Raw genomic sequence first — 23,570 nt, 5'->3', positions numbered from 1 at the left:
TGAAGCAACAGTGAGAGAATATCCAACAGGGACAAAAGCTTAACACAGACAAGTGGATGAATATATGCAGTGCCGTCAGACAGGCCTGAAGACAGACCTTGTGTTTCCTACACTAGACTTCATGTGAACTGGAAACATACCACTGGGATGCGTTTAGAGTTCTGAACAAAAATTATTTTCCTAATCAAAGTCCAAGTACAGAAACTAATGATTATGCTGTCTACAGTGTTGTCAGGTGTGATTTTGCAGTGGCTGTCCCTTGCGTGTATTTTTTATTTTTTTTAATTAAAGCATGAAGTCTATTTTTTAAAACTAAATTAAGCCATGTTTAGTGTTACTCCTCCAGTGCTATTAACCTCTGGAACCTTATATATTTGCTATTATATTTGAGTTATTCATCCCACGTCAGAAACTATTAGGATTTATTTGGTAGTTTTTTGGTATTTTTTTATTTGGTAGTAAGCAAATTGTGTGATGTCCCACTGGGTTCTTATTTAGAGCCTATGAAGATGTAAGGTAAGACTTAATTCAGCAATATGGTGTATAGTCATTGATGGACACATATAGACTACCATCATCCTATTATTCCATTCTTTTTATTGCCAGAGAGATTATACGCATTGTAACATTCAAACAACAGGTGTGCCGCAAGGTAGCTGAATTTACTCATTAGAATGAGTGTTTACTTAGTTTTGGACATGTTTTGGAGAACTGTCTCTTACTCTGCCCTCTCAATAGATATATGAAGGCATAGCTTGACAAGATGCCATTATGGGTCATGGCTTACTTTTCACCATAGAGATACAACAGCAAGAATGACCATATCCGTTGCCACAAAGACCATGACACAATGCCATTTTTGAAAGAATGAGGTGGAGACATGTAGCAGAAATGAAAATACAGAGACAAGGGCTACATTCTTATTACTCAGGTGAAGAAACTATACAAAAACACACTAAAGAGCAACACATCAACACACTGGCAATTCATCTTCCGTGGAAGGGTACAGTCACATCAACTGTGCTGGGAAGCTTTACAAATGACACAAAGATCAGCTGTGAGATCAGAGGAAATGTTGAATGTATGCACACAAATCAACAGTAGTCAGGTTCTGTTATCAGTGGTGAGCAATCTAAGGGTCATTTCAAAGACCAGTGAATGGAAATTGTTGGTCATGAGAGAGGACATTATAATTATCAAGTCATATTATTATTATTATTATTATTATTAAAATTAATGATCTATAAAGCTTGTTTTGATTAACTGCATTTGTGGGTAGTTTGGCATAATATATTATTAGGGTATTTCAGTAGGTAACTGAAAGTTTTTTGGGTGTTTCCTAAATGCATACATATGACTTTGTCAAGAAATATGTACAACACTGTATTGATTTTTAAAACAAAGTAAGGATTAGGGGTGGGCGATATGGCCCTAAAACAATATCACAATATTTCATGCTATTATCGCGATAACGATACTCTTAGTGATATGACAAAAAAAGAAAAATACACTACTGCAACAAAACAAAACTTTTTATTATTGTATACGATATGATATTGCACACCTCTAATTAGGATATTAAATAAAACAAGAATATTAGCAGATTTAACACAAGTCAATTATTTAAAATGTCATGATACTACTAATAATAATGCACTCCAAATATCTCCATATATCCAGGATTCAAGTAAAATAAATGATACTGGACAGATCAAATCTGTCTCTAGTAGATATTTAATAGGAAATGAGTGAGTTTTTATTTTGCTTAAAACAGCAAAAAGTTAGTACCCTGATGTGATAATTAGGGGTGAGTGTTATGGCACGATATTTCAGGGTATAATATCGTTCACGAAATTCAAAAATGTTGCCGATATTATCGCTTACAATACGATATGGCACACCCCTAGTAAGGATTCAATTAAATTAAATCACAATACACTGAATCCTAAAACATATTTTCAGTTAACAGAGCTAAGAAGGCATTTGAAGTTTTATACAAAAACTGATGTCAGAGTTGGTGACAGCCACTATGTTAAAAAAAAATTGTTTTTTTTTGGTCCAAACATACTGTACTGTGCAAATGGGCCGTTACTCGACTGTAACCTAGCAACAACCAAAAAGCCATTAAAAAGTCATTGGTAAGTGTAACCAGCTACAAATAAAGAGGCAGTCGAGAAAAATGAACTCAACGAACTTCATATCCTAACAACAAGCAATGTGAGCGAGCAGCAACAAACCCAACCACTCCTATAAACAAGAAGGCCCATCTCCAAACACCATCTTCAGCAGAGCACAAAGTTAAATGAATGTCTTGTTTCTGTGTTTGATCCATCATGCTTATGTTTCACATCAAGTAAAAAACTGTGATGAAGGCAGAAGTCCTTAAATTCAGCAGTGATCAATTAACATTACAAAAAGTTTAATAAATGTCAGAACTATCAGAACTGGGGAAGAATCACAATAATACACAATACATCTGCTACAGAGTACAAGTGTGTTGATCTTAACAGTTTTCGACCTCAGAACAACCTTCAGTTTATAACTGCATTATTAACCATTAATCATTCAGAAAATAATATATGCATGATACTGCAACTTATCTTAATACTGTAATCATTTATCACTAAAACACAAATGATTAAGTGACTAAATCAACACAAGAATCCATGAGTAAGTAAGGTCTAGAGAAACAAAAAAGAGATGGAAAAGAAAAGTGAAATCAATCAGAAGCTATTAGCACACAAGTCATATCTGTACACAGAAATGTTACCTCTGTCACACAATGTATGGAAAAGTCTTATAACCTGGACCACGCAACACAAATTAATTGTCCTCTGGGTTGTTCAAATATCATCAGTCTTTTAAGTCAGATCTTCTTAAAAAACAGAAACACTAGAACAAAATTGTATCACAGTTTCTGTGATGGTCTGCAAAGGCAGAAAAAGAGGGATTTACTTCACACAGCTTGTTCTCTCATGTGTGCCAAAGCCTGTTAGCTGGATCTTTTTGATCTGAAGCTGACCCCAATGTGGGTTTAGCCAGATCCCATGACAATGCAATTAAACATGTGACTACCACTGATCTCCAAGTGTCTACTTGGCAGGTCAGAGATGCAATGATCAGATCTTTAAAACCTAAAAATCTTAACAACTGTTGAGATATGTTGAGTGGGCTCAACAATGATATTGTCAACAAACATGAAAAATATTAGACATTGATAGAACTGATTTGCATTAGTTACCACAATTTTGAGCTAATTCTTTATCAAAAAGCTTCCACAGTTTTACAAAATGGCTGTCTGAAGACCCTTTTACCAACTTTACACAAGAAAAGTCAACAGAAGAATGAATAGGAGGAGTAAGAATACGTGAACAAAGGATATGGAGTCTCCCTTTCTTGCTAAAATGGGTGTATGGGATCCCAACAATGACTTTTGAGCTAGTTGTGAAGAATGCTGTCTCTTTATAGGTTGTTCAGTGGATGAACTAGAATAAACTAACAGGTATGTCCTTTTTTTTTTTTAGCTGTGTTGCTCCAAGAACAATAGATGTCCTAATAATGCTCTGCACTCAAGGTACCCCAACCCAGTATTAATGTAATTAATTAATGACTTCTCCAACTCAGGATACTACTATTACTACCCGGTATCTTACATACTAACATACGATCCCTACTATGGTATCAGTACACCTGAACATTACAGACATTTGGGATTCTACAGTTGTTTTTTTATAATTTAGAAGTAGCATTGATCTAATGAGAATGGGTCCCCCGATGAGTCCCTCGTTTCTCCCAAGCTTTCTTCCTGCAGCAGTGAGGGTGATTTTCCTTGCCACCATTTAGGCCTGGACAATAATTCGATATCGGTATTTATCGCGATAAGAAATGTTTCAATAACGGTGATATCATTTTTGTGGTATATCGATATGTATTATTTACAGAATCTGTCACGGACATGCGTTTTACTGGCGTCAGCTCGCCGCACAGCTGAACACAATCAGCTTCCGTAGCTGGACTATCTCTGTGCGTGATGACGTAATCACATAGGCACGTAGCCAGATAGGCTAGGCTAGGCTAGATTTGGCTAGGCTAGGCTAGGCTCGGGTCCGCTACGCATCTAAAATGCCTCGCGCTGGAGCCAAACGGAGCCGGCACGAGCGGATCCAAGGTTAAGGTAGGCTCGGTTTGCATCTGAAATGTTCCGCGCTGGAGTGGAACGGAACGGAACGGAACCGAGCCTAGCCTCGGGTCCGCCCACGGGTCCGCTCGGTCCGCCTCTGGTTCGCTCGGTCCGCCCACGGGTCCGCTCGGTCAGCGGTCAGTTGCGGGTCCGCTTTGTCAGCCGCGGGTCCTCTTGGCTCCCAGCGCGGGACATTTTTGATGCAAAATGAATGCCCCTGCCGCTTCCACAAGTGATTAATTGAAGGAGGGAGGTCTAATTCAGTGGTGAGGATTTGGTTCGACTCTCGAAGGTCTGCTAAACTTCAGTTTGCTGCAAATTGTGCCGGAGAGTGGAGCCGACCAGCAGCGGTAACGTTAAAACATCTAATCTGTTCCACCACCTCAATCAGTTCCACTACATACAATATTTTCCTTATACTGGCTGAAGCACTTTTATAGCTTATGTTGTAAGTTATTTAAGTTATTTAAAGTTTATGAATCCTTTAGGTTTGTTTATTTGACGGGGATATCATGTTCCTTTTATGTTGTATGTTAAAGAGTTGTATTTTGGCTGAAGCACTTTTGTAGCTTATATTGTAACTAAGTTATTTATAGTTGATAAAGCCTATAGGTTTGTTTATTTGACGGGGAAATCTTGTTGCTTTTATGTGTATAAAGGCTTCTTGTGTTCTTTATCCTAGTTGGAACACTTTTGTTTTGATCTGTTAAATTTGTTTACAAAAGACTAAGAAGCTCTGCTTCTATCCTAATTTTAAGTTATTTTTTATTGGTAATAGTTATATTGGCTTATGTTTGACAGGGATGTCATGTTTTTATTTTGCTATATGCAAATAAAATTGAGCATTGATTTATCTTGACTATTGTTTATTTCTTAAGTATTATAATGTTTTCGTGAAAGGAGGTTTCAAAGACTTAAATTAAGTAGACAGTAGTAGGTACTAGGGGTGTGCCATATCATATATCACGATATTATACTCTGAAATATCGTGCCACATCACTCATCCCTAATTATCACATCAGGGTACAAATTTTTTTGCTGTTTTAAGCAAAAGAAAAACTCACACATTTCTAATTTCCTATTAAATATCTACTAGAGACAGATTATATTTGTAAAGTGTCATTTATTTTACTTTAATACTGGATATATGGAGATATTTGGAGTGCATTATTATTATTAGTATCATGTAATTCTCAATTATTGACTTCTGTTATAAATCTGCTAAAATTATTGTTTTTTTTTAATATCTTAAAGGTGTGCAATATCATATCGTATACAATAATAAAAAAGTTTTTTGTTTTTTTGTCATATCGCCAAGAGTATCGTTATCGCGATAATACCATGAAATATTGGATATTATTTTAGGGCCATATCGCCCACCCCTAGTAGGTACGTATTTCCATTGCAGGGATTCTTAGCAGTTTTCTGAGGCCTTCTAAGTATTTATATCGATATCGGAATTATATCGTATCGACCGAAATTAAGGAATATATCGTGATATGAATTTTGGCCATATCGTCCAGCACTACCACCATTATGTCATATGGTTTTATGTTTTATGTGTTGTTTGTCTTATCACAAGGTTTATGTGATGCTTTGCGACAACAAAAGTTCTAAAAAGTACTACACAATCAATAAATTCAATTTGATTTGAATGATTTAATGTTAAAGTACAACATGTTGCCCTGGTCCAAATGCAATTCACATGCCTCAAAATGAAAGTGCTTTCTCTCACATCACACTGCATTGATCTTAGTCATGCCATCCCTGCTGACTATGCAGCACAGCAGCTATGGGTGCTATGCAGGTGTATGCATGATACTGCATAAATCACTGCTTCACTGTCTGTGTGTTTCATAATACTCTAAACATTCAGATTTAGACTCTTTACACTGACAGTTGTATAGTGAAACACACTTTTGGCTAGAGCTGAACAATAATTCAACATCAATATATATATATTTTCCCAATAACTGTGATAGGATTTTTAAACACAATTTAAATATTTTAATATCCCTCAGAAGCCACTCAAGGTCCACACGGAGCAAGTGGCTACATGCTGGTGTTTTGACCTTCATAACTAAAGAACAGAGTAATGTACAGACATAATACACAAATCGTATCAAACAGACTAGTGGGGGAGAACATGCCAAGATGCATGAAAACCTTTATCAAGAACTAGTGTTATTCCCCCAAATACTGATGTATGAACTCCTTAAAAACTTATGAATGTGATTTTTTTTTGCATTATTTAAGATCCGAAAGCTCTACACCTCTTTTGTTATTTCAGCCATTTCTTATTTTCTGCAAATAAATGCTCTAATTCACAATATTTTTATTTGAAATTTGAAGGAAATGCTGACCATAGTTTATAGAATAAAACCACAATGTTCATTTTACTCAAACATATACCTAGAAATAGCTAAATCAGAGAAAATGATTCAGAAACTGAAGCGGTCTCAATTTTTTTTTTTCAGAGGTGTATACTTCACAAACTATAATTTATTAAAAATGTTGTGTTTAAAACTGCTTGTTGTGCTATTATAAATCATTATGTCGGTGGTATTTAAGTACGGGCCTCAAAATTACATTTATGTCGTTTATCGCAATAATAGAGCTATTTTATTCGCTTAAAGTAATTTACCGGTATTGTTATCATGACAGGCCTAATAGTTTACTCATATTTTTCCTAGTTATATGTAACTTATATAACGTTACTTTTTTCTGTGCAGGAAGGGCTGTCTGTCCAACTTCCCTTCAGTGAACAGCCAGACAGTGTAGGTTACATTTTAGGTGAATAACTTTTCACAGTGTGTTTTTGACAGTGTGTTCAGGAAATCCAGAAGTCTGAGGAGCATCGGAAGACCTGCGTTCACCTTCACTTACTGACTAGCTATTACACAAACAGACTAAGAGAGAAAGATGGACTGCTTTCGACAAGACGTCTAACAAATTTAGTCAAAAAGGCACCATTAATGAATAGGAGTTAAAGACCTTGACTATACACTTGACAATTCCCACATTAAATCTCTCTTTCTAACGAAAAAACGCGTTCAAAGTCCCAAATAAATCGTTAAAGTAGCGAGCTAAGCTAGCCTTGCTAGTCCCACCAACTTCCCCACTGTGAGTGAGCAGCCTCCCAACATTCACGGCAGCAGTAACTTTAACACGAAGTCTCTTCGGGAACCTGCAGTTAGTTTAAACACTTAACTGTAAAATAAAGTTTTAAAACCTACCTTCCTCCCTCTAAACGTTACAGAAAGGAGCAGCAAGCAGCCTAAAGACCTGCTGTCCGCTCCCTCATCCTGTCTCAGCGCTGACCGTTAGCCCCAGTCTCCTCCGCACAGGAGCCGATTTAAATTTCAGCACTTCACGCGCATTCACCGGCGGAATGTACTCTCCACCCGTATCCAGGCAGAATCCACCCGTATTCTGACAAGTCCCGCCCAGCTGCGCTAGGATTGGCTAGTAATACAGCGCTTCTGCGCTAGGATTGGTTAATATCGACAAACTGCGTGTGTGTATGACTTACTAGCCAATCCTAGCGCAGGGAGGCGTGGCTTTCTGGAAAACCGGTGTGGAAACCAGGATGAAGTGACTCAAATCTGATTTTTTGCTCAATGTGGCTCACATCTGATTTCTTCATTGCTGTATGAACGTGCTAAATCTGATTTTTTTCAAATCAGATTTGAGTCTCTTTCATATGTGATCCTTAATCGGAGACATATCCAATCCACGTATTTTTCTTTTACGCATCTACCCACACATTTCTTGGTGCAGCTGTGCAGCTATGGCTGCAAAAACAGCAAAAGCAAACCGCCTAGCCTTTTTTCACCTCCTCGACCTGAACGTTTATCAGACCAGCTGTTTACTCCCCACTCCAGCAAAAGATGTTCCACATACGAGCTGCTAACGCATCCATTTCCCTTTATAAAGTCATCTCTCAAATATGATGTTTTTTGTTACGTATCAATATGTGCATGTGAGGTGTTTCAGGAACAATTACAGGTCACTTACGTTTGTGAATATAAACCGTCAAGATGGCCATATCCAATTTGAGCAAAATTTGGATTTGAGCAATGTGACTTGTAATGTAAAGTAGCCATTGTCATATCTTCGCTGTCATGAAAAAAATCTACATTTTCCCCTTTTTGTCATACTTTGAATCAGAAGTTCACAATGAACCGACCAACATAAATGTATGGAAGCACATTTCCGCCACTTTATGAAAAATAAGAGGGTATTCCAAGCCATAACTCGAAAATACTAAGTCATAATTTTAAGATGGTAGGTCATAATTATGAGGTACTAAGTCTGGGGAAAATATCTCATAATTACAACTTACCATATGCCTTTTATGCTGGAAATGGGCTTCCATACAAATGCTCTATTAATTATTGCATATTATTGTGTCCAAATGTTTGTTAACCATTTCTTTAGTTTGTACCAACTGCTGACACAGCTATACAAATGTACAAGTGCTAATAACATGATAATAAATGATAATAATAATGATTATTATTATTACTATTAGTGAGAAGCACGTTTTGCTTAAAACCATTGTGCATTGTACATATGTGTGTTTGTATGTTTCTTTGTTTATCCATCTCCCTAGACTGACTTGCATTTCATTCCTTTTAGACAAACACCTTGGATCTTCAAAATAGCTACTTTAACTAATAGCTACTGTAACTAATGCTCACATTTTAGCTATGGTTTTAACACACATTTCTCTTCTTCACCAGACAGCCAACCAGAGACTAGTTCTGGGGTCTTGTGTTTTAAAAATAATAACAGAGGCACAAGGGGAACATATCGATCTTTTATTCAGCAACTGTAAAAATCAATAAATGTCCGTTCATATGCATTGAGGTGTTCTTGATTTGATCTGATTTGGTCTGACTGGGCAAGCACAAGCCGAGGAGTGAATGATGGGTCAAAAACAAGGTTTGGTGCATTCTCACATGTTACTAAAGCTCTAAAAAGCAAAAGCAGAGCATTTTCTCACTATGAGTATGAGGCGAAACAGCTAAAGTATTCACTGCATATGTGTTCATGACTTAATGTTAAGTTAACTTCTTTTTCTTATTCAGCAGACAAGAAAAGTATGAAGTCTATAAGCTTAAGAAGAGAGTCTAAGCACTAACCACATTCTTCAAAAGCAGCTATTTCCTGAGACCCAAACCATTTATTGGCTGACAGATGACTGCATGAAAATAACACTTAAAGGCCACAGCTTCTCTCCACACCCAGAGATAATTAACTATGTGTAAGTTACAGTTTAACCTGGTCATTTGCCAGACCAGCAATTCCTGTCTAGAATCCACATCTGAAACATGAGCTCAGGAAGGACAGGATATTGCTTCTACAGAAAGTTTTCAATTAAAAGTACAGAGGCAGCACTCCACTTCCCTACATTCTAATACTGTGACCAAAACTGTGACCTTAAAACCTAAAAAAAAACTGTTAAAACCTAAGCAGTCACCCAGGGTAGTCTAAAGATTGCAACAGAGTCAAAACTGTTCAAACAGCAGTATCTCAAAATATTTTTTGTGAAGAATATGTTCTCTGAATATGTTGCCTGAAACACGATTATAATACATTATGTAACAAGTTGCCTAGGACAGAGTGCAAAATACAGCTTTCTCTTAAAAATCTGTTTAGTACAAGGGTTTACACTGGCTTTCAAATTGTAACTTAAAATCTGGAGACTGAGCAGTGTGGCAGTGTATATACATTATATATAAAGTGTTGGCATTGACGGCCAAAGGCCATTGACTGGTAGGTCAAGGGTTCGATACCCGGGTTTGCTACTGTTGGGCCCTTGAGCAAGGCTCTTAAGGCCTCACTGCTCCCAACTGGCCATGTGTTGGACATGAATCACTGTGTGTGGTATATGCTTGTCTTGTCTAAATACAGGAAGAAGGTCCTGTGCTCATAGCTGTTGTGATTTTATTCGAGGTCCGATTACATTCTCATCAGTAGTTTTGGTCCACATCAATGTATAGTTACTTTATGCCAAAACCAATTGCCTCAAGGTGGAAAACAAGCACATTTACTCAGATTAAAAGGTGCTGGAAAATTTTTATCTTAGACATTTTTTATCTCTACATTCACAGACCCACACAGACAAAACAGAGCCTGTTTAGGACTCTTGTACGATTGAGATCTCTGTTAGACACAGAGCAGCGCACACTCTGAACTTTATAAACAGATTAGCATCTTAGGAGCACGAATATTAGATCCAATGCAAGTGTAAATGTTTTAAGAACCTTAACTGCAGACATTACGCTCTTCGCATTGCTTTCCACATTATTACAACTATAACCCTCACAGCTATGATCAAAATGAGCTTTTATAGCCCAAAGTGAACTGAGATCTCAGTAAGGTGTTTAAGTACGCAGAGTATGTTTTTGATCTTTATCCAGAAGCATGGGATATCCCAGCAGCAGGAGTCTACCCAATTTGTGGCTTCATCAGCAGCAGGCCTAACAAAAGAGTGAAACATCCAAGGCTGAAACTCTAGAGCTAAACTGGCTAAACCCACACAGGCTGAACCAAACAACTTCCTAAGAGAATACAGACTAGAATCAGACTGGAACCAAGCCAGATACCAAAAAAGCTGAAAAAATACAATCTTCATCACAATTACTGAATCACACTACTGAATCATGTTGGTGAGACTGTAGGAGGAGGAACACAGTAGTTTCCCACAATAAATCTATTCAGCCAAAAACAAAAGCTGATGGTGGAAAACAAAAGGTCTTCCTGATAACAATACATTCCCCATCAGTTCACCAGCTTCCTCCCCCTCACCCCAAAGGCCAGACAGAGTTTTTTTTTTACTAATGGCCTAAAACTGCATCAGTTACTCCAGTTAATGGGGTTAAGTCTGCCCTACATATACCATGAGTGTATGAAGATTGTTTTTGAATATTTTATGACAAAAAAAAGTCCTGGACCTGTACAGTTAATTACTGTGTGAGTGTTAATAACTTTGTTTATGGTTCAGAGCTTGTCCTGAACCTTCAGGCCTCAGAAATGCATAAAAATGAATGTGAGTGAAAGGGAGAAATGATGGATAAATAAATTAGAGACAAATTAATGTGGTTCAGTATAGCTGTGGATTAGAATTCAGTTACCTGCTCTAAGGGACACAGAAACTCTATGGCTTGGGCTATGTGAGAAAACTGAGTGAGTGAAATTGGGAGTGAAACGAGGAAGGAAACAAAGGATAAACAAATGGCAAATAGAGAAATGTGGGTCAGAATGTGGATTAGGCTAGAAATTGGGGACCTGCCCTGAGAGAATACATGCAAGTTGATAATGGTAAGACAAAGACTGGGATTGGGATTTGTTTGGGGGTGAAAATGAATTGAATTAAATAGGAGTAACAATAGATGTCCTCTCCTGAAATAATGTATCCAAAATGCTGTGTATTTGGCCAGTCTGAAGTACAGTAGAAGGGTGCATTAAAAAAAAATGGGATCCTGTGCTCACAGTGAAGTGTATACAAGCACACTTCACACAATCAGACAATACAATCTGGATGTGGAAGTGCTAACATATCAAAAACAGTGGGGATTAGATATGTGGTAAAAAAAAAAAATCCATATACACAGCAAATTGCATATAAAAAGAATATAAATTGGATAATAATAGGATTTGCTACAACCATAATTAATATGACATATCCTAAACAATGAAAAAACATACATCAGATAACAACTGATTATTCAGATAATATTATTTACAACATGCAACCATAAATAACAGGACAAATCTTATCTAAAATATATATCTTACACAAAAAACTGTGGGTGCTTATGGCAGATCCGACGTCAGGGAAAACCACTGTAAAACCCTATCATTTACAAACTAAACACAACCAGCAACTGCACTTTATATATACACACAGTCCAATTCACCGCAAACAAAACAAGCACGCTCCAATTTCTGAGAATACCCTTTATAAAGGAAACCAACATTTCCAGATATTTCCATATCCTCATCCCAAAGTGCTCCACACCACACTGAACAAACAGACGAGTGTGAGCTGCAGATGATAATGATCGCCGTAAAAGGATCAGAACCTGCACATCCTGCTTCAGTGTGTGAGATTCATCAGTCAGCTGTACTACCCTTTTACTAGAGCCACTTCCTACATGACATCATCCCTCACAGTGACTCCTCCCCCTCTCAGCCCCATGCTTTACACACAGTCATATGATTACCTAAGCACACACAAATACACGCTCACACACACACTTAGCTAATCCCACACAACTCCATGACAACCGGGAAGCAATAGGGGTACTCGCAGTGTACACACACGCATACACATGCACACATACATATACATAGGCTGACTAAATCTATACCTCCTACACAGACAGGCCTTCATGCTGTAAAGCACAGCAAAAAAAACACAATCTTTCCTCACATTTTTTTTAAACCCTTGTGAGTTGAAGTGCTTCCAGCGTGTTGGCGTCAGCATGGTCTGCAGGTAAATTTGCTCTGACTCATCCTCAGTTTTACTTAGAGGCAGCACCAGCAGCACAATCCTTGATATTTGAACCAGGTTATGTTAGCCAAAACTATTAACAGAGGTCACACAGCTGAAATGAGAGGAGCTTCCACATAAAGGCTTAATAGAATACTCCAGGTACTTCAATCTGTTTTAAAATAGTCCCATTAAAATTATAAAACTATTGTTAAATACTCTTAACTCCTTGTACTTACACTATATGTACGTCTTCTAATAAATGCATTCAACTACTTTAAGTTGTACCAACTGCTGACACAGACAGTGTGGTAGTCTAGTAAATAAGTGTTGCCAAATGAATAGGACTCTCTGAAGCAGATAAACAGGAATCAATTTGCTATCAATTTGCACCATTCCAGCCTATGTCTGGTGTGGCCTAGAGGGGTATAATGCCCTCGACCTTCGAGCTGTAGAGCAGGTACCCAACTTAATACATTTGGGATGAGTTGAGGAGTTGGGGATAAGGTAGGATAGTGATCCTTCAACTAACACTCTTGTTGGAAGAAGCAATAAACGAGCAGATGTCCCAATACTACTGTCCATACAGTGTATGACCATACACATCAACTTACCGTAATTTAAATAAACTTACCAATGTGTTTACCATGTGTTAAGCAATTCTGTTACATAGCCCACCAAACACTACTAATTGACTGATACGATTATTTAACTAAAATTATACTTTGAGTACAAAGTAAAAAAAAATCAAGACGTGATCATTACTAAAAAACTGCATTGTCCACTTCTATAATGTATTCATGGTGTACACAACACTGTGGATTGTGGAATGTTAAATGCCAGCACAACTTCGGAAACTGAACGTCCCATCCATCTGCCTTCCACTATCACACCTCATTCAAACTCTTATAATTAACGTTCGCCTTGCCATGAGCATGTTTCCTTTAGCATAATGCACCTTTATCTCTTTAAGAATGTACAATCACTGTAAAGGATGACCTCAAGTGCCTTACCTCTTCAGTACCTCACTGTGCATCCTCCTCTCCTCTCCTCAGAGCTGCAGTGCTCTTCAGTTTGACATTGTAAACCAGAAGTACATCAGATATATGAAACCTGAGACACCCACACAAGTATGTTCATTCAGCTGACCTGTTATGCTGGTTGCAAAGCTGGTTCAAGTGATTAGTAATCTGATTCACAATAAAGTCCTTTCAGCTAAAAGAACCTCACGTAGTCTACACTGCGCTATGATATGGCATTTTACAGAGCTACAGCATTGTGCAACATAAACCACTGAAAGATCTGCACCTCCAGCACTTTTACCTGAATGAGGATCCTGTGATATTTCACCCCAAAGCAAACTCCACCAGGACCTCAAAACACTGCAGTGACACCTGCCAGATCCGGCTCTCAAATATCACCACTATTCAGCCCCCCAAAAAACAGTCTCAACCCAGCAGTTAATGTTACAATACTTACAGCAGGCTGACAGGTGATCCAGTGCCTAGCAGCTGTTGTGTGTGTGTGTGTGTTGCCAGCCAGCGTTCAGCAGCAGTTTTTCCAGGTGATCCTAAAACAGTGACATCATCCTTTCCAGCCCACACCTGTTTTCTCCTGTACTCCTCCCACCTCTCCATCTTTAAAGGGACAGAGACCAGGGACAACAGCGGAAACCTGAATTCTGACGGACTGCACTGTCCACAGAACCAGGGAGCAAAGTCAATGTCAAGCTATCAGTCACTGGATATGCAAGCTCACTGAAATTTTTTGGACAATGCTTTTCAAAAATGACTGCTAATTTTAGTGCCTTTTACCACTGTAAATGGACTAATCCTCAGGTATTCTTTAGAAATACTAACTATATAGAACATGTAATGGAAAATGAGTTTTTTTTTTTATCCACACTGAATTCTAACAATCCTATTAAAATAAGCAATATTTTTTAATAGCCAATACTGGTGGGCTATATTACAATATTTCATCACATAGTAATGTTTTATGATGTGATAAACAATATGCGCACATTTTAATACTGCCGTAAAGAATAATATTCTAATAGTAGCCATTACTAACGTGCCACTACTGATACATCTGCAAGTCGGTAAATAGCAATAAATATTGTGTAAAATAAAATGTCTTGTTATATTCTCGTAATATGTCTGAAATACTGTGATATATAATACTTGTATTATATTTAATACCCCCACAGTATTACTATATGATCCTCAGGAAGTCATTTCAGTGGCAAAATAACATGGTAAATTGTATATTTTTTAAAAACAGGTATAAACTGTATGCATTTTGCATGAAGTTAACTGCATGAAGTATGAAATAATGTATTATCTACTATGTGGATTTTATTATTTTATCCAGTTGAGTGCATTGCAGTTTACAGTCCATCATTGTATGCTGTTGCCAAATAATTGTTTTTATGTCAGCAATTATAACCAAAATTAAATTAAAACCAAAATTAGAACTAGCCACTTCCTTCATTTTATAAATATTATTTATTATAATTTAATCACTTCCAATAAGAACTTGCCAGCGTATTGCCTGAAATATTACTAACATAAGAGCCTCTATTGGAAAACTGCACTACAAAAGAGCTAAGTCGCTCTTAAGCCTGGCGCCATTATATACTGTCATTAGACATAATTAAAACAGAGCTTATACTGTACATTAATAAGTGTACCTGTCTGTTAACTGTCATGGGCCATTTTAAGGTTGTCATTCAAGAGTACAGACATTAGATTTTTTTTCTCTATGCCATTATACACAGGTGGAAAGTGTCTATACTACAGAGTGAAGTGTGTGCTGTGTAACTACATGCATTAAACAAAGCTGCAATAACTTTAATGCAACAAACAACACACCTCAGAAACATTATGTAAAAATTGATCTTGGGCTCCCCTACAGTCAGAAAGTGTTCTTTGCACTTTGAGACGCCACCACAGAATACACATACATTACTTGACAATCAGAATCATCAAAGACAGACAGAATCTTCACAGAAAGTGAAAGCAGCATATGGACTCTTTTACATAATAGACTAATTTACATACTATAATCTGCCTTCTTAATTAAAGTTTTATAGTGCAGTTTTCAACTTGACGAGCTAGTAGACTCCTATTACAGTTAGTGGAGCATCACAGTGATTTTGAACCAGCTGTTTAAGGTAAAATGCAAAATAATGCTGCTTTATATTCTGAAAGAAATTACTGGGCTCAAGCTATATTCTTTTCCTGTATGTATTAAATTTGATAGATTCGAAGAAGAAATGGGAAAAAATACATAAATAAACACACCACTCCTCACGTGGGATCAAAACGTGTCGTCAGGGTCGCGGTCCAATACACTATCGCTGCCCCGGCTAGTGAATTGGGACACGGCCGGGAAAAAACAGCCTTATAAGAAGAAAGGAAGCCCAAGAACGAGCAGAAATACGAGAATGGGCGGAAATTAGTCACGACGAGCGCGACAGAGAGACAGGGGAGGAATGTAACCAACACTCACCAGAGAAGCATTTTATGTATATATATATATATATATATATATATATATATATATATATATATATATATATATATATATATATATATATATACACATTTATTTTCCATTATCATTCATTATAGTTTAAACAACTTCTGGCCCGCGGGCCACCAATTGCCGACCCCTGGTCTAAAGCATCACAACTATCAGTCTGCTAGATGTTTAGAGACCCACTACAGAGCTCTTTGAAGAGACAAACAGTTCCTTTACCACCTAAAACATGTTATCAAAGCTGGATACTGAAATACATATTGCGACAATTCTCATTACACCATCCACACACACAACTGCAATGGTGTATCAACATGCAGGAAAAATACAGAGGCTGTGAAGTTATTAGATGAGCAGAAGCTGTTATGTAATTGTCTAGACTGAAAGCACACACAGACACAGGCACATACAATCGACACACGCAATGCTTCACCAGGTGACACTCTGACCGGGAGACTAACACCCAGCAAACACGCTTCTGAGTCTGATCAGAGACGAGGACAAACACAGCATCTCACACACTCACAGATACCCCTGAACTATTTCCCTTTACTTTTATGCATAATTTATTAGTATTCATCTCAGCAGCTCTCTAGCTGCTCTAGTTTAAAACCAATAACACACATTACAGGTTTATAGCTGTTTGGAGGGGAAACATGAGTTCATTGCTGTTATAAACAGGCCTGAGGGTAAATTTAGCCTGCTCATGATATCCCTGCCCATGTGGATCTAATCAGAACATGATGGGATTGAGGCAGGAGAGCCAGAGGTCAGCCTGCATCTAAAATCTACACCACTAAGCTCAAAAATGGATTTGTCTGCCCCTCTGCTGCCTCAATAGTATACAGGTTTACAGCTCTTCTACTTACAAAATACTCAAAGTGCTGCATACTCTACCAGGGCTTAGGGAAATTTAGACAAATGCTAAGACGCTAAGCTGAGTGACGGGACCCAAATTGCTAAAGCTAAGCAATCTAAACTCCTATTCTCCTTTGCAAACATAACCCAAGACTTGTTTTATACAATACAGTTATCAGACCTCAATATCTCTTGTTATTTTTGTTGTTAGTAACTAGCAGTGAAAAGTGCACTCAATAAGGTTAAACTATTAACTGCAACATGATCAAAACCTAAACTGTATAACAAAAATATAAACCTTACACAGACATGCCAAAACTCATGGTATTCCCAACACATGCACAAATGGCAAAGTGACTTTAATTATTTCCAACGTGGCCCAAGCTTGTGCTAGACAGACAGGATATGCCATTTCTGAAGTTGTGCAAGCATTTAAACATCCCTCATTGCAACATGGTATTACTGTGCACAGTGGACAGCACAGTGGGTGGCAAATATCATGACCGGTGACATACTGCTAGAATTGCCCATGGAAGAATCACATCCATAGTCAATACTGGAGGCCACACACACACACCTCACAAGTCAGTTCAGGACACAATATTAGTTCCATAAAAAAGATCTGACATGAACTCAAAAAGACCTCTGAAGGTGTCCTGTGGTATTTGGCACCAAGATGTTTCCAGTAGACCCTTCAAGCTCAGGGTATCCATGACTCTGTCACCAGTTCACACATGGCATGGTTCCTTTTTTGAACTATGTTTGGTAGGTAAAGACCACTGCATACAGGGAACACCCCACAACACCTACAACTTGGAGATGCTCTAACCTAGTATTATAGCCATCACAACATCCACTGTCAGACAACCCTGTAGATTAAGACAGTATTCATTTCACCTCTCATGGTGTTAATGTTATGGCTGACTAGGGTGTGTATGTATGTATTATTTCAGCACGATGATGGTCATCATCAATCACTGTTGTCATCCCAGCACAAGTATCCTATATACATGACAAAATTAAAATTAAGAAAAGCTTTGGGTCAGTTATAACAAAAGATACAAAGTGAAACAAACTCCAAAATAAAAAGTATTACATTTTTGTTTAGTTTGTATGAATTTTCCCGTTGCAGGTATAGCATAGGAAGATCATAAAGTATAGAAAATGCCAAAGTTTTTCTTTAGGTTAGACTACACACAAAAATGAAAACAGTTTCATCAGAAGTTCCAAACCTTTAAGAAGTTTATTAAAAGTTCCTCTCATTGGATTTTCTGTCCTTTCCTTAGAGACTTTCCATTCCTTTGAATATCTGTCCTCAATCCCACAGGCATTTCATAAAGCTCAACCAATTAGGTTGTCTAAAATGTCTTTGTTTACCCTGTCCACCTACCCCCTCCCCAACAACTCTGCCTGAGCTGAATGCATGGGAACGCAGAACACAAGGCCACAAGAATTGACCATCAGTATGTTAATTTATTCATCTCTGAATTTTACATAACAATCCGTCCCCTGATTTAGCATGCATACCAAAGCTCACATTTACTTTTCACAGTGAGGTAGTATCAGAGGAGAGGTTGCGGAGAGGAGACTGGATAGAGCTCCATTTAATCTGCTTTTCTCCACTTCTTAGTAAACACTGCATTTCCAACATGTTTTATGTAAGAACCTTATTCCAGACAGGCTTCACAAATAGGATTTACACTCAAAATATACACACATATTTCAACATAAAAAAGGAGCTGTTACTTAAAATAGATAACTTTTTTAAGACAGCTGTCAGATGTAGACTTTCTGTACTTTTCATTAAATCCAATAGATTAATTTCTGAAATATAGATAGTCATCTTTTACATAGTTAACTAATTAAAAAGTTCAGATTAAAAATGTTATAAAATGTAATCTTCGAAAGATAAAAGAAAAAAAACAACAACTTGTTTTTGTCAGCATGAAAAAAATCAGGTCAGACCATTATTCTAAAAGCTTTTCCATAAGATAGGACTGGGAAATATATTGTGCATATCAATATATTCTAAAAAAAACAGTAAAACTTTGTGTTACAAACAACGATACACTAATATTACACTTTATTAATGTTTTCATCATCTTGTATTGTATATCACCATTTCCCTTAAGCATATTGTGGTATTTATTTATATTGAGTTTTTAGTCCTTTCTCCCAGCACTTTCATTAGACCTTTTCTGAAACAAGCAGATAAATCTACTCTTACGTGTTTTATATGTGTGTCTTAAAAACACATAAAAGTTGATGCTCTGGATGAGCGGAAATATTTAGGTGATGTTTTGGTGCTGTGTTTAGAAAGGGTTTTGCAATGCTATATTCTATCAAATGCTATTTCAGGAAGAAGTCCTATTTTCTACATTTTATAAATGTTCATGTATTAACATTAGCAGATTTCCATTTTAACATCAGCTCAGAATTCCCATATTGGGTACATCCATCTGCAGAGGTTACTGTTTTCTAGCCTTTAGGACAATGTTACATACACTGACATACCCCATGCAATTAGACAGGAACTAGTATCATTATGCTTTATTTAAGCTAAAAAACACTATACTGAGCTGTGGGATACGCATGTGGGGTCTCCTGAATTGCAAGGACTATTCTTGCCAGATTCCACTGGCCATGATCATTACAGACTGGCAGATGCCATAACAGTAGGTGCTGTACAGAAAATTAGAAATCCCATAACTGTGCATCTTTATCATCCATCCCTAGGGACTACTGTCTATTTTTCAGACTTTTTCAATCAATCTTACATGTAGTTGCCAATACGGAGAGAAAAAAAGGAAGCTATTTTTTTCCATTTTTTTTTATATTGGGCCATTATCTGACCCTGAAAGCTGTTCTTTATCTGTTCTTTTTTATGTTCTAAATTCATGATGAAATTTCAGGTACAATTTTTTCACCAAATGTCCATTCAGGGTTAAGTGTTTTTTCCTCCTTTTGTAAAGTTCATTCTCCAAGCATTCTTTATCCTTAAAGCACATACTGTAGGTATCCAAAGTAACCTACTATTTCTCTCAAATTACTAACAACCAATGTCGACATGAATCCAGCTCTGACGTAAATCACACTGCCACTTTCAGCTTTGCACCATTATTACTTTGTGCATATATTTGGGTTTGGCTTGAGGAAGCCAAATACCTGAAAGTCTTAAGTCCCTGATAATCCATCAGAGATGGAGAGTGTACAACAGCACTGCTCCCACATTTAGCCTGGCAGTGCTAATGAAACCATTACTGGATGAATTATTATCACAATTATGATGATCCTGTTATTTTCTCCACACCTGCGAGCAGTTGTGAGGGGGCTGAGCAGAAAACATGCACAGTAGAGGAAAGACATTTAGGCCGTAGAGTAAAAATATAAAATCAGCTGGGAAGATTAAACCTTTATTAAGGAAGTTCAGTAAGAGTGGCTTTAACCAGCTCTGCTCTGTAGGCCTCATTTCCAACTTGCAGCCTTTTTTGAGCAGTTTTATTAAGGTGGGCTCACTTGAGCAACTAGCCAGTGACCCAAATGTGATGAGGGTGGCCTATATGTTCAGCAATTCATTTCAGCTATGCTTAAGCTGTCTAATATATTGTTTTAGCACTGTTATTACAGGTTTTACTGTACAATAATCACACTGCAGGATATGCACTGCCAAATTCAAAATTTAAAACATTTTTTGCTTGATACCAATAAAAAAAATGATATACCTACAGAGACAGATTATATTGGCCCAATATGATTTACTTCACCACAATACTGGATGCACAGAATAGATTGTTAACAATCATGACATACTGGATCAATGACTTATGATAAAATCTGGCCAAATCCAAATACATTTTTTTTCACAGGTTCTGAGAAATGTTTCCAATGTTTTTCTACAATAAAATATATATTAAATACCCTGAATATCAAACGTCAAACTACAATTGAAAATATTTTTGTATATTATTATTTGTATTTTAATTGTACCATCAAAAACACCATGTGATTTTGGAGTACCATGAAGTATAAGTACTAAAAAAAAAAAAGTGCAGATTTGTACTAAAAAGAGTACAAAGCTTGTCGCTGGGGCAGTACCTATTATTGAGGTACAACAGCATACTTTTTAGTAAAAGTCTTTTTTTGTACCCATGTTTTTTTGTACCAGTAAATATTATAAAGATTATAAACATTATCATTAACTGAATATTTATCAAGAAATTCATGATTCAAAATTAACTGGCTTCATATGAAAAATTTATATAATTAAAATATATATTGTTTATTTGTATAGTGATACAGAATAGCGAATGTACCTTTTGGCTGGTTAAATGGTACAAATCTGTACTTCCTGCTGTTAGGAAAGACTTTGTACTTCAGACGGAACACATCTGACCCTCTAAAGACCAAGATTTTACCTTTGAGGGTACAATTATGAAAAGTGTACCTTTGAGTACAAAAAAAATCACTTAGATCATATCTCTGTTTTTTTTGTGTAACTTATTTCAATAAATATTGAAAGAACTTTTTTTCTGCCAAATAATCTCTAAATATTCTGAGCGTCCCCAGTAGAAGAAAAACCTACAATGTCAGTTAGATGCAACGATAAGGTGTCACAGATTAGACGACACAATCGTCAATGTTTATTATTTAAATGTGTGGACTCCAAAGCTTAGTGGGCAGTTCATTCATTCAGTTTACACTCAGTTTGGTCACCTAAAGTAAAAGACACAACAGATTACATATTTTCTCAGTAATAATCATAACATTTTACGTTTTAAAGACTTATGGGCATCTCTGATGTCAAACTTTCCCCTCAATATTGTGCAGCCCTAACCTATGTTATATATGTAACACCACAACTACATATCCAGACATAATAAAAAAAGACAATGTGCTTGGTCTACTTGGTCCACGTGACCAACCTGAACCTGCTCTCTCTCTCTCTCTGTTGGTTTAGTCTGGTTTACTATCTACTAAGTGCCAAGTAGATGATGTGAATGGCACTGGCTGCTACGAGGACAGTGTGAAATAGCTCACTACGTCATCGATAAAACCCCAGCAAAAAGAGCATGCAGGCTGCTTTTGGGCTCTGCACACACACAGATGGGACGCAGCAGACGAGGTTTGCTCACCTTTTGCTCACAGCGCATCTGCTCAGCCTACACAAACGCACGATTGTGCTTTTGTGTTGTTTGTGCATGCGCAGGGCAAGAGAAAGTGGCTATTGTGCGCAGTAGGTATTTGAAGAAGGGGTCCTAATGTAATGGCACCAGTGGCCAGCCTGATGAGACAGTGTGTAATCGAGCTGAAGTTGCTGTTTAAGCTGCTGCTACTGCAGCCTACCGTGCAGCATCGTCAGCAGGTTAACGTTGCTCTCTCTCACACATATGCACGCACGCATGCACAAGTCTAGTAACATGCATGCACACACCTCTCACATTACACACATAGAGATGCATGCACCAGCTTCATGAACTGCGCGGGTATCTTATCTACTAACACGCTGGACGTTTGAAACCAGCTACGTATCTCTCAGCTCGCGCTGCAGCGCGCGGCTCGCATCAACACAACAGCACAGGCACTCACATGCTCGCGCTCTACTACGGAGCCTCACAACTTCCCCGCACGCGGACGGAACGCCTCCTTCCCGGCCCAGGCTGATCTCCCCGCCGCCGTGCCCGCTCTCCAGCCTCCGCGTATCTCCGGGTAGCGAGAATAAAGGAGTGTGAGTGTGTGTAAGTGTGTGAGTGTGTGTTTGCCTGGCTCGACCCCCAGACCGGCTGCACCTCAAACAGCCTCCAGCGTCACTGCGTGCTGCAGCCAAGGTAACCAAGTCTCGCGAGATCCACTCAGGTAACGAGTGGTGACGAGAGGCAGCGAGATTTGCCACAAAGTGGATTAAAAACTCCGATTTTCGACTTTTTATTGGAGCTGAAACGTCAACACTTTTAATAAACAGATAGATAAAGAGTATAATAGCCTTAAATACCACAAGTTCAGTAACTTCACCACAGAGGTTCAGGTTTAAGTCATAATTTTTGAAGAGGACTCAAAGAAAGGCTGGGCAAAAAGGTAAAATGATTATTATAATCACAGTATTTAAAAAAAACATTTACACGACACACAGCATTTATCGCCAAAAAACTTTTCAAGTTTTTTTAGGAAATACACACAAAAAACATATGACAGTTGTTATTTAAAAATTAGCAATGGTTTAAGAGTATAGTTTATTATATAGGTGTGCCAAATTAACCAAACTGAAACAATCCTAATTGTAACGGTGACACTACTGATTAAAAAGATATAAATGTAGAGCATTTCTAGCTAGCTTTATGGACTTTATGTTAGCTAAAAAAACCTCACACCAAACGATACCAAAGGACAATAGAACTTTACCTTTGGTTATTAAATACATAACTTGTTTTAGGAGTCAGACAAACCAATGATAAAAAAACATATAATCTTAACAGAGCTCTGTCTTTTTTT

General features: G+C 37.5%; 1 protein-coding gene across 7 annotated transcripts in view; it reads right to left on the bottom strand.

The window, feature by feature from the left end:
* The window catches only part of usp54a (ubiquitin specific peptidase 54a), a 62,334-nt gene extending 39,432 nt beyond the window's left edge, over positions 1 to 22,902 (bottom strand). For 4 of the 7 annotated variants that reach the window (XM_007258746.4, XM_007258748.4, XM_007258749.4 and 1 more), the window contains exon 1: positions 22,671 to 22,901. The gene's annotated coding sequence lies outside the window, so the exon portion shown is untranslated. Of the gene's footprint in view, positions 1 to 7,416; positions 7,556 to 14,162; positions 14,246 to 22,670 lie in introns of those variants that run through there. The other 3 variants (XM_022684578.2, XM_007258747.4, XM_015608237.3) reach the window with 3 other exon arrangements.
* Positions 22,903 to 23,570: the final 668 nt, after the last annotated feature.

The sequence above is a fragment of the Astyanax mexicanus genome, chromosome 7 (assembly GCF_023375975.1).
Source record: "Astyanax mexicanus isolate ESR-SI-001 chromosome 7, AstMex3_surface, whole genome shotgun sequence".
Taxonomy (NCBI): Eukaryota; Metazoa; Chordata; class Actinopteri; order Characiformes; family Acestrorhamphidae; genus Astyanax; species Astyanax mexicanus.
This window is presented reverse-complemented; position numbering and strand designations above follow the sequence as displayed.